The sequence below is a fragment of the Coffea eugenioides genome, chromosome 5 (genome assembly GCF_003713205.1).
Source record: "Coffea eugenioides isolate CCC68of chromosome 5, Ceug_1.0, whole genome shotgun sequence".
NCBI lineage: Eukaryota > Viridiplantae > Streptophyta > Magnoliopsida > Gentianales > Rubiaceae > Coffea > Coffea eugenioides.
The window spans coordinates 7142708-7158943 of record NC_040039.1 but is presented as its reverse complement, the minus strand read 5'-3'; positions in this window follow the sequence as shown (position 1 = coordinate 7158943).

Below are 16236 nucleotides of genomic sequence, written 5' to 3'. Positions count from 1 at the left end.
TTATTCTTGGGTTTGAACAAGGATTCTTACTTGTGCCTAGTAATGAAGGAAGGACGTTCGATTAGAAAGGATAGTATGTGTTTAATAATTCAAATGTATAAGTCTCATGAGAGAGGAAGCCATTGGGAATCGGAGGAAACCCAGTAGAAAAGAGACCTCGATTTTATTTGCGAGCAAGGGTTAGAATTTCGAGAACAAAATTCTTTTAAGGGGGAGAAAATGTGAGGCCCGTAAATTAGGTTCTTATCTTTTATTTTGTTTTTCTTACTTGCCTTGAATTTGTAGTTGCTTTGATGATTGAGGTGTGTTCTTACCCCTATTACTTTATTTATCTTGGCCTATGTTTAATTTGATACATGTTAAATTTTATAGTGCATGATACTAGTGTGATCGACTAGTGAGGTACGTGCGATAAATTTGGAGAATTAGAGAGAGTTTTGCGTAAAAGAAATTATATGACAAGAAGTGTTAAGAGTTAATTAGAGGGGTGTTAGATATGTTAGTTATTAGAGACAAATAGAGAGGCAAAAAGATAGACAATACATCTTTCCTTGATGTTTCACATTTAACTTAAACGCCTGGTCTCAAGTCCTTTCCTAGATGTATCTACATTTTTTGATCTCACAACAAGATTGTCAGCAATTTAAGCAGATTGCAGGATATCTACAATTTACAGCAGCAACAGAATATCCACACGTGAGGAGCAATTTCTTGAGCCTGATACAAGAATCAATCATAGTGCGCAAATTCCTGGGGTACATGGACAAGAAAAACCCAAAAGGATACAGGTCCATGTAAAACCAGATTGAGGTTCCAGCATATTTCCCTCAGCTACTAAAACAAAAATTATGCACAGAAACTCCTGCTATCTCACTGAGCAGTCAGCATGAAAATTGGCAACTATTGCCTTCTCAACGTGAACCTGGTCCCTAGCCTGCAGACAAGAATCACAAATCACGCCATAAATTCAACTGCAAAGAGGTGTAGATGCCAATGCCGACTGGGTGGGGACATTAGTTATATATTAAACATCATCTTAGTACAAATCCTCAATCATATGTTCAATGCTCGTTATTCATAAATATTCTGAACAACAGGCACCAAACAATCCATTTGACTACTAAACCACAACCTAATATATTTGGTCCTCTGTTTGCATATCTTATAAAGGTACACTAAATATGTGGAACATGCAGAAGGATGTGGAAAAATTTGTGGCTGCATGTGATGTTTGTCAGAGGCATAAATCTGAAAATGTAGCTTATCCTGGACTGCTGCAGCCATTGCCTATTCCAGAAAAGGTATGGTCTGAGATATCTATGGACTTTGTGGAAAGTTTACCTAAGTCTAATAGTAAGGACACTATTTTGGTGGTGGTTGACAGACTCAGTAAGTATGCTTATTTCATTCCTCTCAAACACCCCTACACTGCACTATCGGTTGCTCAAGCATTCCTGGATAATATCTATCGACTCCATGGTCTTCCTACCACCATAGTCAGTGATAGGGATAAGATCTTCATTAGTCATTTCTGGAAGGAGTTGTTTGGACTGTTGAAGGTGAAGTTGTGCCTATCTGCTGCCTACCACCCTCAGTCGGATGGCCAAACTGAGGTTATTAACAGATGTCTGGAAGGTTATCTGAGGTGCATGTGTAGTGATCATCCGAAGCAATGGTGTTTCTGGTTACCTTTGGCAGAATTTTGGTACAACACCAACTTTCACTCAGCTATCAGGAGCACTCCCTATGAAGTTGTTTATGGACAGACCCCTCCCTTGCACATTCCTTATGTTCCTGGTAGCTCTACTGTTGATAGTGTGGACAGGAGTTTGGCGGCAAGAGAAGCTGCTCTTCACCTATTGAAGCATAATCTACAAAAGGCTCAAAATCGAATGAAGCAGCAGGCTGATCAACACAGGTCTGAAAGAGTGTTTGAACAAGGGGATTGGGTGTCTGTTAAACTTCAACCATACAGGTAGCACTCACTCAGGAGCACTTCGTGTCAGAAACTATCCCCATAATACTTTGGGCCTTTCCAGATCATCGCCAAGGTTAGTTCTGTGGCCTATACACTACAACTTCCTGCAGATGTTAGGATCCATCCTACTTTTCATGTCTCTCTTTTAAAGAGGCATGTGGGCAATGAACCAGTGCAGCAACACATTCCTACCCGCCTCACTGATCAAGGTCAACTGCTTATGGAGCCAGTTGCTATTCTGGATAGGAGGTTGGTGAGAAGGGGAAGAACAGCTGCAACTCAAGTGTTGGTGCAATGGAGCAACAGCTTCCCAGAGGATGGGACTCGGGAATACTGGTACGATCTTCATCAGCAATATCCTCACTGCAGTTCTTGAGGACAAGAACTGTTTGAGGAGGGGAGTATTGTTGTATCTGAATTCATTCTTGTATTTGGATTAATTCTTGTGTGACCAGAATAATTCTAAGGGAATGGTTAGTAGTGGGAGGAGTTAGCTAAGCCACGTCAGAGTTAGTTAGCCAGCTGGCATGTTAGTTAGGCCAGCTGCAGTCTGTTATGTGTGATTGAAGTTGTTACGCAGGACTGGAATGGAAAGGCGGTGGAGGGGAGGTTAGTTACAGAAATAGAAAGGCGATGCAAGTAGTGTATAAATAAGCAACAAGGAAAAGATGCAAGTAGCTTTAGAGATTATTCTGAATCTATAACTTTTCCATTTCTTCATTCCTCATTCAATAATACATTTGATTCTCTCTTTCTCGAGTTGTCTTCTCAACAAACTGCAACTCCTGATTGAGACGTTACATTGAGATCTCCACTGCTCTTCGCATCAGAAGAAGGATTGAAGCCCAAAAGAAAGTGAGGTTTCTTGTCATCCTACATCTTCTCCACAATTTCCTCTATCCAATTTCAAAAGGGTTTTAAATGCAAATAAAACCCTATGGGGAAAGCCCAGAACTTGGTCTTTTTTCCCAGTGCAATTCTGTTACGGATCACTCCTAAAAATTTGGGTGTTTCCCAAACTACAATTTATGATTATTGGAAGCAGCACAACATTTAAGTGCAAAAATATTTCTGTATAAAAGGTCGGGGAGAGAGAGAGAGAGAGACAGCGCGCGTGGGGAGAGAATTGCTGATTATGTTTAAAAAAAAACCCATATAATGGAGCGGGGCATCAAAGTCCTTTCGACCAAATTCGCTCCAAAAAATAAAAGTCTTCCTACTAGAGATTAGTTACAAATTCTAAGGTAAATTCCATTTTTTAATCAGTCCCTTCTGCCTGCTGCTGCAATGTAAATATGTAATTGCTGAAGTTTCTGCTATGACTTTCCTGAAGCACTTGGATTTTACCTTTACTCTCTTCAAGATTTCCTATTCTGATCTGTGATAATCTTGCATAGTTGGGTAAACTTGTAATCTTGGCAGTTGGAACCTCAATCTTGCATCGCATTCATACCTAAAAATCACATTAGCATATTTTGCAGCCTTGCTAGTTCTAACAACTCTCTTGCTTTAGGGGAACATTCTTCACTTTATCAGCCATCTTCGGCATTGACTAATTATGTTAATTAGCTATGTGCATTTTCTCGAACTCCATATTCATGGTTTGACAAATTATTTAGTGATGATCCACAGTAAGACTATTCATCTGGAAAAAGGCAAAAACATGTGGAAATATATATATATATATTCAAGAATAGAAACCAAATTCAACAAGAAGAAAAACTTCCTTTGCTTGGATTAGATTAGAATAATTTTGTCTCTAGTAGAATTCCAGTACCAACGCGAATGTCTAAATATACATTCCAATGTTTGATTACAGATTTGAGGGAATGCCACATCCAGAAAAGTCAGGAAGTCGATGGAATATTGTTTGACATGACTTGAACATTCATGACGGCATTACTGGGACTTCCAAGAGCAGTGGAACGATCTAGTTCAAATAAACAAACATCGCCTATCTTGAGCTGATTCGACATATGAAAGTCACCCCAGCCTTTTGCCATGACAACTTTTGTATAATAAGCAGCTTTAGAGCCAGTTCTATAAGCTGCAAGTTTCACTTGCCATTCACCTCCAGAAGCATTCCGGAGGGTCACGCTAGTTTTCTGATTCAGATACTTGGACTTCACAAATTTTGAAGGGATAGTCTATTATTCATCAAAGAAATTAATTAACACAGACTAGGATTTTGTGTTTTGACAATGGGGAAAGGAGAAAATGATAAATTCCAAGATGATAAATCAATCAAGTGCAAATTGTGCTCACCAAGACGTTGCGGCGGAGATTACTTCGATTTATTGTTATACGGAAGTGGGGATTATAAGACCCTACTGCTCCCTCCGCTTCCTCCTCTGCATATGAATAACCATATTTTAAATCAGCTATCACACTGGAAATTCTTTTAACCCCAAAATATTCCATTGTTGTTTACATGAAGAGTATTAGTAAAATAACTCACCCTTGATGCCTGCAACATTGGGAAGAGTAAGAGGTTGAGCACAAGGTACTTTGTTTGTTGTCAAGTTCTCAGAACCCGCAGAAGAGTAGTCCTTCTCACAAGCACTAGGGTCAAATACGTATGTTTTGAACACCATCCCACCAGTATGTTCAAAAACCATAAAATCTCCAAATTTTAGTTCATGATCATGGATGAAACTCTTCCAACCCTCCCCGCCGAGGGTTAGTAGCCCGTTGCTGCGTTTGCCTATTGTAACTTCCCGAAACCCTTTGCGGCTTTCTAGAAACGCTTGCTCTGGAATCTTTTCATACAGCTCCCTACAGAAACGTGGAGAAAGCCTCTGTATACCATGGAAAACGATGAGAGGATGTAATGGAGCATAAATTAAGTTAAAGATTCTAGACAACTTGATAGGTGAATACACACCAGTTCTGCTTCGAAGTCAGGTGCTATGAATTTGAAGAAGCGACTGATAACTCGAGATTCTCCCTGATGTAGTTATTTTAAACCGTGTAAGTGGAACATTTCGTGTCTAGAAATAATGGATGTAGCTGTTTTTAACAATAGATGTCTATCATCTTGTACCATTAAACCAATTTAAAGTGTGCTGTTGTTAACCGTACCTGCTGATTATTTGTTGCACAACCACTTCTCATTTTGCTGCCGGAGACACTTGTGTGGTCTCTGCCTCTGCACTCTATTGACGGGTCTTGCAGTGTCAAGCCATTGATAGTTATCCTCCCGCCTTTTCTTGCATCTTTCTCCTGGACTGTTGTATCCTTCTTGCTTCTCGAAAGATGATTTCGCATGCTGTGTTGATGATTCCACATGGTAGGTGTTGGTATTGCACTTTATAGAGGCACGGCTGTCTTTTTCTTTACAGAGTCATTAACTGCCCATGGTAGGTGTTGGTATTGCACTTTAGATTTCCTGTTTCCTACACATGGTAGATGTTGGTATTAGGTTTCCTTTGGTAGGTGTTGGTCATTAACTACGTATTGTACTTTGGAGGCACGGCTCTCTTTTCCTTTACACCTTTATTCTTTCTTTTGGCCCTGCCCGGAAGTTAGATGCATGAAAGGTCATCCACTTGAAATCAGGAAAAGAGGTACTATTCCAAATTCGTGAAAAATAAAAGCTGAGCCAAATGCCCAAATGGTCGGTCATCCACTTCGTGAAAAATAAAAGCTGAGCCAAAGGAAGCTTGCATACAGCTCCGGGAAGGAAACTGTCATTATTGTTGGGGTGTTCAAAAATTTTTGATTTTTTTTGAATTTTTTCAACAAGATCAACATTCAATTGTTATCCAAATTTGTATTTGGTAATTGAATGTTGATAATTGAATTTCGACCGGATAGTTGATACTTCGATAAAATATCCAAAGTTTTAGATTGACTTTCTAATATAAATTAGTTAAATACATTTAATATGTAATTAACTATATAAAAGTTTCTGCTATGTAAATATGTAATTGCTGAAGTTTCTGCTATGTAAATATGTAATTGCTGAAGTTTCTGCTATGACTTTCCTGAAGCACTTGGATTTTACCTTTACTCTCTTCAAGATTTCCTACTCTGATCTGTGATAATCTTGCATAGTTGGGTAAACTTGTAATCTTGGCAGTTGGAACCTCAATCTTGCATCGCATTCATACCTAAAAATCACATTAGCATATTTTGCAGCCTTGCTAGTTCTAACAACTCTCTTGCTTTAGGGGAACATTCTTCACTTTATCAGCCATCTTCGGCATTGACTAATTATGTTAATTAGCTATGTGCATTTTCTCGAACTCCATATTCATGGTTTGACAAATTATTTAGTGATGATCCACAGTAAGACTGTTCATCTGGAAAAAGGCAAAAACATGTGGAAATATATATATATATTCAAGAATAGAAACCAAATTCAACAAGAAGAAAAACTTCATTTGCTTGGATTAGATTAGAATAATTTTGTCTCTAGTAGAATTCCAGTACCAACGCGAATGTCTAAATATACATTCCAATGTTTGATTACAGATTTGAGGGAATGCCACATCCAGAAAAGTCAGGAAGTCGATGGAATATTGTTTGACATGACTTGAACATTCATGACGGCATTACTGGGACTTCCAAGAGCAGTGGAACGATCTAGTTCAAATAAACAAACATCGCCTATCTTGAGCTGATTCGACATATGAAAGTCACCCCAGCCTTTTGCCATGACAACTTTTGTATAATAAGCAGCTTTAGAGCCAGTTCTATAAGCTGCAAGTTTCACTTGCCATTCACCTCCAGAAGCATTCCGGAGGGTCACGCTAGTTTTCTGATTCAGATACTTGGACTTCACAAATTTTGAAGGGATAGTCTATTATTCATCAAAGAAATTAATTAACACAGACTAGGATTTTGTGTTTTGACAATGGGGAAAGGAGAAAATGATAAATTCCAAGATGATAAATCAATCAAGTGCAAATTGTGCTCACCAAGACGTTGCGGCGGAGATTACTTCGATTTATTGTTATACGGAAGTGGGGATTATAAGACCCTACTGCTCCCTCCGCTTCCTCCTCTGCATATGAATAACCATATTTTAAATCAGCTATCACACTGGAAATTCTTTTAACCCCAAAATATTCCATTGTTGTTTACATGAAGAGTATTAGTAAAATAACTCACCCTTGATGCCTGCAACATTGGGAAGAGTAAGAGGTTGAGCACAAGGTACTTTGTTTGTTGTCAAGTTCTCAGAACCCGCAGAAGAGTAGTCCTTCTCACAAGCACTAGGGTCAAATACGTATGTTTTGAACACCATCCCACCAGTATGTTCAAAAACCATAAAATCTCCAAATTTTAGTTCATGATCATGGATGAAACTCTTCCAACCCTCCCCGCCGAGGGTTAGTAGCCCGTTGCTGCGTTTGCCTATTGTAACTTCCCGAAACCCTTTGCGGCTTTCTAGAAACGCTTGCTCTGGAATCTTTTCATACAGCTCCCTACAGAAACGTGGAGAAAGCCTCTGTATACCATGGAAAACGATGAGAGGATGTAATGGAGCATAAATTAAGTTAAAGATTCTAGACAACTTGATAGGTGAATACACACCAGTTCTGCTTCGAAGTCAGGTGCTATGAATTTGAAGAAGCGACTGATAACTCGAGATTCTCCCTGATGTAGTTATTTTAAACCGTGTAAGTGGAACATTTCGTGTCTAGAAATAATGGATGTAGCTGTTTTTAACAATAGATGTCTATCATCTTGTACCATTAAACCAATTTAAAGTGTGCTGTTGTTAACCGTACCTGCTGATTATTTGTTGCACAACCACTTCTCATTTTGCTGCCGGAGACACTTGTGTGGTCTCTGCCTCTGCACTCTATTGACGGGTCTTGCAGTGTCAAGCCATTGATAGTTATCCTCCCGCCTTTTCTTGCATCTTTCTCCTGGACTGTTGTATCCTTCTTGCTTCTCGAAAGATGATTTCGCATGCTGTGTTGATGATTCCACATGGTAGGTGTTGGTATTGCACTTTATAGAGGCACGGCTCTCTTTTTCTTTACAGAGTCATTAACTGCCCATGGTAGGTGTTGGTATTGCACTTTAGATTTCCTGTTTCCTACACATGGTAGATGTTGGTATTAGGTTTCCTTTGGTAGGTGTTGGTCATTAACTACGTATTGTACTTTGGAGGCACGGCTCTCTTTTCCTTTACACCTTTATTCTTTCTTTTGGCCCTGCCCGGAAGTTAGATGCATGAAAGGTCATCCACTTGAAATCAGGAAAAGAGGTACTATTCCAAATTCGTGAAAAATAAAAGCTGAGCCAAATGCCCAAATGGTCGGTCATCCACTTCGTGAAAAATAAAAGCTGAGCCAAAGGAAGCTTGCATACAGCTCCGGGAAGGAAACTGTCATTATTGTTGGGGTGTTCAAAAATTTTTGATTTTTTTTGAATTTTTTCAACAAGATCAACATTCAATTGTTATCCAAATTTGTATTTGGTAATTGAATGTTGATAATTGAATTTCGACCGGATAGTTGATACTTCGATAAAATATCCAAAGTTTTAGATTGACTTTCTAATATAAATTAGTTAAATACATTTAATATGTAATTAACTATATAAAAGTTTCTGCTATGTAAATATGTAATTGCTGAAGTTTCTGCTATGTAAATATGTAATTGCTGAAGTTTCTGCTATGACTTTCCTGAAGCACTTGGATTTTACCTTTACTCTCTTCAAGATTTCCTACTCTGATCTGTGATAATCTTGCATAGTTGGGTAAACTTGTAATCTTGGCAGTTGGAACCTCAATCTTGCATCGCATTCATACCTAAAAATCACATTAGCATATTTTGCAGCCTTGCTAGTTCTAACAACTCTCTTGCTTTAGGGGAACATTCTTCACTTTATCAGCCATCTTCGGCATTGACTAATTATGTTAATTAGCTATGTGCATTTTCTCGAACTCCATATTCATGGTTTGACAAATTATTTAGTGATGATCCACAGTAAGACTGTTCATCTGGAAAAAGGCAAAAACATGTGGAAATATATATATATATTCAAGAATAGAAACCAAATTCAACAAGAAGAAAAACTTCCTTTGCTTGGATTAGATTAGAATAATTTTGTCTCTAGTAGAATTCCAGTACCAACGCGAATGTCTAAATATACATTCCAATGTTTGATTACAGATTTGAGGGAATGCCACATCCAGAAAAGTCAGGAAGTCGATGGAATATTGTTTGACATGACTTGAACATTCATGACGGCATTACTGGGACTTCCAAGAGCAGTGGAACGATCTAGTTCAAATAAACAAACATCGCCTATCTTGAGCTGATTCGACATATGAAAGTCACCCCAGCCTTTTGCCATGACAACTTTTGTATAATAAGCAGCTTTAGAGCCAGTTCTATAAGCTGCAAGTTTCACTTGCCATTCACCTCCAGAAGCATTCCGGAGGGTCACGCTAGTTTTCTGATTCAGATACTTGGACTTCACAAATTTTGAAGGGATAGTCTATTATTCATCAAAGAAATTAATTAACACAGACTAGGATTTTGTGTTTTGACAATGGGGAAAGGAGAAAATGATAAATTCCAAGATGATAAATCAATCAAGTGCAAATTGTGCTCACCAAGACGTTGCGGCGGAGATTACTTCGATTTATTGTTATACGGAAGTGGGGATTATAAGACCCTACTGCTCCCTCCGCTTCCTCCTCTGCATATGAATAACCATATTTTAAATCAGCTATCACACTGGAAATTCTTTTAACCCCAAAATATTCCATTGTTGTTTACATGAAGAGTATTAGTAAAATAACTCACCCTTGATGCCTGCAACATTGGGAAGAGTAAGAGGTTGAGCACAAGGTACTTTGTTTGTTGTCAAGTTCTCAGAACCCGCAGAAGAGTAGTCCTTCTCACAAGCACTAGGGTCAAATACGTATGTTTTGAACACCATCCCACCAGTATGTTCAAAAACCATAAAATCTCCAAATTTTAGTTCATGATCATGGATGAAACTCTTCCAACCCTCCCCGCCGAGGGTTAGTAGCCCGTTGCTGCGTTTGCCTATTGTAACTTCCCGAAACCCTTTGCGGCTTTCTAGAAACGCTTGCTCTGGAATCTTTTCATACAGCTCCCTACAGAAACGTGGAGAAAGCCTCTGTATACCATGGAAAACGATGAGAGGATGTAATGGAGCATAAATTAAGTTAAAGATTCTAGACAACTTGATAGGTGAATACACACCAGTTCTGCTTCGAAGTCAGGTGCTATGAATTTGAAGAAGCGACTGATAACTCGAGATTCTCCCTGATGTAGTTATTTTAAACCGTGTAAGTGGAACATTTCGTGTCTAGAAATAATGGATGTAGCTGTTTTTAACAATAGATGTCTATCATCTTGTACCATTAAACCAATTTAAAGTGTGCTGTTGTTAACCGTACCTGCTGATTATTTGTTGCACAACCACTTCTCATTTTGCTGCCGGAGACACTTGTGTGGTCTCTGCCTCTGCACTCTATTGACGGGTCTTGCAGTGTCAAGCCATTGATAGTTATCCTCCCGCCTTTTCTTGCATCTTTCTCCTGGACTGTTGTATCCTTCTTGCTTCTCGAAAGATGATTTCGCATGCTGTGTTGATGATTCCACATGGTAGGTGTTGGTATTGCACTTTATAGAGGCACGGCTGTCTTTTTCTTTACAGAGTCATTAACTGCCCATGGTAGGTGTTGGTATTGCACTTTAGATTTCCTGTTTCCTACACATGGTAGATGTTGGTATTAGGTTTCCTTTGGTAGGTGTTGGTCATTAACTACGTATTGTACTTTGGAGGCACGGCTCTCTTTTCCTTTACACCTTTATTCTTTCTTTTGGCCCTGCCCGGAAGTTAGATGCATGAAAGGTCATCCACTTGAAATCAGGAAAAGAGGTACTATTCCAAATTCGTGAAAAATAAAAGCTGAGCCAAATGCCCAAATGGTCGGTCATCCACTTCGTGAAAAATAAAAGCTGAGCCAAAGGAAGCTTGCATACAGCTCCGGGAAGGAAACTGTCATTATTGTTGGGGTGTTCAAAAATTTTTGATTTTTTTTGAATTTTTTCAACAAGATCAACATTCAATTGTTATCCAAATTTGTATTTGGTAATTGAATGTTGATAATTGAATTTCGACCGGATAGTTGATACTTCGATAAAATATCCAAAGTTTTAGATTGACTTTCTAATATAAATTAGTTAAATACATTTAATATGTAATTAACTATATAAAAGTTTCTGCTATGTAAATATGTAATTGCTGAAGTTTCTGCTATGTAAATATGTAATTGCTGAAGTTTCTGCTATGACTTTCCTGAAGCACTTGGATTTTACCTTTACTCTCTTCAAGATTTCCTACTCTGATCTGTGATAATCTTGCATAGTTGGGTAAACTTGTAATCTTGGCAGTTGGAACCTCAATCTTGCATCGCATTCATACCTAAAAATCACATTAGCATATTTTGCAGCCTTGCTAGTTCTAACAACTCTCTTGCTTTAGGGGAACATTCTTCACTTTATCAGCCATCTTCGGCATTGACTAATTATGTTAATTAGCTATGTGCATTTTCTCGAACTCCATATTCATGGTTTGACAAATTATTTAGTGATGATCCACAGTAAGACTGTTCATCTGGAAAAAGGCAAAAACATGTGGAAATATATATATATATTCAAGAATAGAAACCAAATTCAACAAGAAGAAAAACTTCATTTGCTTGGATTAGATTAGAATAATTTTGTCTCTAGTAGAATTCCAGTACCAACGCGAATGTCTAAATATACATTCCAATGTTTGATTACAGATTTGAGGGAATGCCACATCCAGAAAAGTCAGGAAGTCGATGGAATATTGTTTGACATGACTTGAACATTCATGACGGCATTACTGGGACTTCCAAGAGCAGTGGAACGATCTAGTTCAAATAAACAAACATCGCCTATCTTGAGCTGATTCGACATATGAAAGTCACCCCAGCCTTTTGCCATGACAACTTTTGTATAATAAGCAGCTTTAGAGCCAGTTCTATAAGCTGCAAGTTTCACTTGCCATTCACCTCCAGAAGCATTCCGGAGGGTCACGCTAGTTTTCTGATTCAGATACTTGGACTTCACAAATTTTGAAGGGATAGTCTATTATTCATCAAAGAAATTAATTAACACAGACTAGGATTTTGTGTTTTGACAATGGGGAAAGGAGAAAATGATAAATTCCAAGATGATAAATCAATCAAGTGCAAATTGTGCTCACCAAGACGTTGCGGCGGAGATTACTTCGATTTATTGTTATACGGAAGTGGGGATTATAAGACCCTACTGCTCCCTCCGCTTCCTCCTCTGCATATGAATAACCATATTTTAAATCAGCTATCACACTGGAAATTCTTTTAACCCCAAAATATTCCATTGTTGTTTACATGAAGAGTATTAGTAAAATAACTCACCCTTGATGCCTGCAACATTGGGAAGAGTAAGAGGTTGAGCACAAGGTACTTTGTTTGTTGTCAAGTTCTCAGAACCCGCAGAAGAGTAGTCCTTCTCACAAGCACTAGGGTCAAATACGTATGTTTTGAACACCATCCCACCAGTATGTTCAAAAACCATAAAATCTCCAAATTTTAGTTCATGATCATGGATGAAACTCTTCCAACCCTCCCCGCCGAGGGTTAGTAGCCCGTTGCTGCGTTTGCCTATTGTAACTTCCCGAAACCCTTTGCGGCTTTCTAGAAACGCTTGCTCTGGAATCTTTTCATACAGCTCCCTACAGAAACGTGGAGAAAGCCTCTGTATACCATGGAAAACGATGAGAGGATGTAATGGAGCATAAATTAAATTAAAGATTCTAGACAACTTGATAGGTGAATACACACCAGTTCTGCTTCGAAGTCAGGTGCTATGAATTTGAAGAAGCGACTGATAACTCGAGATTCTCCCTGATGTAGTTATTTTAAACCGTGTAAGTGGAACATTTCGTGTCTAGAAATAATGGATGTAGCTGTTTTTAACAATAGATGTCTATCATCTTGTACCATTAAACCAATTTAAAGTGTGCTGTTGTTAACCGTACCTGCTGATTATTTGTTGCACAACCACTTCTCATTTTGCTGCAGGAGACACTTGTGTGGTCTCTGCCTCTGCACTCTATTGACGGGTCTTGCAGTGTCAAGCCATTGATAGTTATCCTCCCGCCTTTTCTTGCATCTTTCTCCTGGACTGTTGTATCCTTCTTGCTTCTCGAAAGATGATTTCGCATGCTGTGTTGATGATTCCACATGGTAGGTGTTGGTATTGCACTTTATAGAGGCACGGCTCTCTTTTTCTTTACAGAGTCATTAACTGCCCATGGTAGGTGTTGGTATTGCACTTTAGATTTCCTGTTTCCTATACATGCTAGATGTTGGTATTAGGTTTCCTTTGGTAGGTGTTGGTCATTAACTACGTATTGTACTTTGGAGGCACGGCTCTCTTTTCCTTTACACCTTTATTCTTTCTTTTGGCCCTGCCCGGAAGTTAGATGCATGAAAGGTCATCCACTTGAAATCAGGAAAAGAGGTACTATTCCAAATTCGTGAAAAATAAAAGCTGAGCCAAATGCCCAAATGGTCGGTCATCCACTTCGTGAAAAATAAAAGCTGAGCCAAAGGAAGCTTGCATACAGCTCCGGGAAGGAAACTGTCATTATTGTTGGGGTGTTCAAAAATTTTTGATTTTTTTTGAATTTTTTCAACAAGATCAACATTCAATTGTTATCCAAATTTGTATTTGGTAATTGAATGTTGATAATTGAATTTCGACCGGATAGTTGATACTTCGATAAAATATCCAAAGTTTTAGATTGACTTTCTAATATAAATTAGTTAAATACATTTAATATGTAATTAACTATATAAAAGTTTCTGCTATGTAAATATGTAATTGCTGAAGTTTCTGCTATGTAAATATGTAATTGCTGAAGTTTCTGCTATGACTTTCCTGAAGCACTTGGATTTTACCTTTACTCTCTTCAAGATTTCCTACTCTGATCTGTGATAATCTTGCATAGTTGGGTAAACTTGTAATCTTGGCAGTTGGAACCTCAATCTTGCATCGCATTCATACCTAAAAATCACATTAGCATATTTTGCAGCCTTGCTAGTTCTAACAACTCTCTTGCTTTAGGGGAACATTCTTCACTTTATCAGCCATCTTCGGCATTGACTAATTATGTTAATTAGCTATGTGCATTTTCTCGAACTCCATATTCATGGTTTGACAAATTATTTAGTGATGATCCACAGTAAGACTGTTCATCTGGAAAAAGGCAAAAACATGTGGAAATATATATATATATATTCAAGAATAGAAACCAAATTCAACAAGAAGAAAAACTTCATTTGCTTGGATTAGATTAGAATAATTTTGTCTCTAGTAGAATTCCAGTACCAACGCGAATGTCTAAATATACATTCCAATGTTTGATTACAGATTTGAGGGAATGCCACATCCAGAAAAGTCAGGAAGTCGATGGAATATTGTTTGACATGACTTGAACATTCATGACGGCATTACTGGGACTTCCAAGAGCAGTGGAACGATCTAGTTCAAATAAACAAACATCGCCTATCTTGAGCTGATTCGACATATGAAAGTCACCCCAGCCTTTTGCCATGACAACTTTTGTATAATAAGCAGCTTTAGAGCCAGTTCTATAAGCTGCAAGTTTCACTTGCCATTCACCTCCAGAAGCATTCCGGAGGGTCACGCTAGTTTTCTGATTCAGATACTTGGACTTCACAAATTTTGAAGGGATAGTCTATTATTCATCAAAGAAATTAATTAACACAGACTAGGATTTTGTGTTTTGACAATGGGGAAAGGAGAAAATGATAAATTCCAAGATGATAAATCAATCAAGTGCAAATTGTGCTCACCAAGACGTTGCGGCGGAGATTACTTCGATTTATTGTTATACGGAAGTGGGGATTATAAGACCCTACTGCTTCCTCCGCTTCCTCCTCTGCATATGAATAACCATATTTTAAATCAGCTATCACACTGGAAATTCTTTTAACCCCAAAATATTCCATTGTTGTTTACATGAAGAGTATTAGTAAAATAACTCACCCTTGATGCCTGCAACATTGGGAAGAGTAAGAGGTTGAGCACAAGGTACTTTGTTTGTTGTCAAGTTCTCAGAACCCGCAGAAGAGTAGTCCTTCTCACAAGCACTAGGGTCAAATACGTATGTTTTGAACACCATCCCACCAGTATGTTCAAAAACCATAAAATCTCCAAATTTTAGTTCATGATCATGGATGAAACTCTTCCAACCCTCCCCGCCGAGGGTTAGTAGCCCGTTGCTGCGTTTGCCTATTGTAACTTCCCGAAACCCTTTGCGGCTTTCTAGAAACGCTTGCTCTGGAATCTTTTCATACAGCTCCCTACAGAAACGTGGAGAAAGCCTCTGTATACCATGGAAAACGATGAGAGGATGTAATGGAGCATAAATTAAGTTAAAGATTCTAGACAACTTGATAGGTGAATACACACCAGTTCTGCTTCGAAGTCAGGTGCTATGAATTTGAAGAAGCGACTGATAACTCGAGATTCTCCCTGATGTAGTTATTTTAAACCGTGTAAGTGGAACATTTCGTGTCTAGAAATAATGGATGTAGCTGTTTTTAACAATAGATGTCTATCATCTTGTACCATTAAACCAATTTAAAGTGTGCTGTTGTTAACCGTACCTGCTGATTATTTGTTGCACAACCACTTCTCATTTTGCTGCCGGAGACACTTGTGTGGTCTCTGCCTCTGCACTCTATTGACGGGTCTTGCAGTGTCAAGCCATTGATAGTTATCCTCCCGCCTTTTCTTGCATCTTTCTCCTGGACTGTTGTATCCTTCTTGCTTCTCGAAAGATGATTTCGCATGCTGTGTTGATGATTCCACATGGTAGGTGTTGGTATTGCACTTTATAGAGGCACGGCTGTCTTTTTCTTTACAGAGTCATTAACTGCCCATGGTAGGTGTTGGTATTGCACTTTAGATTTCCTGTTTCCTACACATGGTAGATGTTGGTATTAGGTTTCCTTTGGTAGGTGTTGGTCATTAACTACGTATTGTACTTTGGAGGCACGGCTCTCTTTTCCTTTACACCTTTATTCTTTCTTTTGGCCCTGCCCGGAAGTTAGATGCATGAAAGGTCATCCACTTGAAATCAGGAAAAGAGGTACTATTCCAAATTCGTGAAAAATAAAAGCTGAGCCAAATGCCCAAATGGTCGGTCATCCA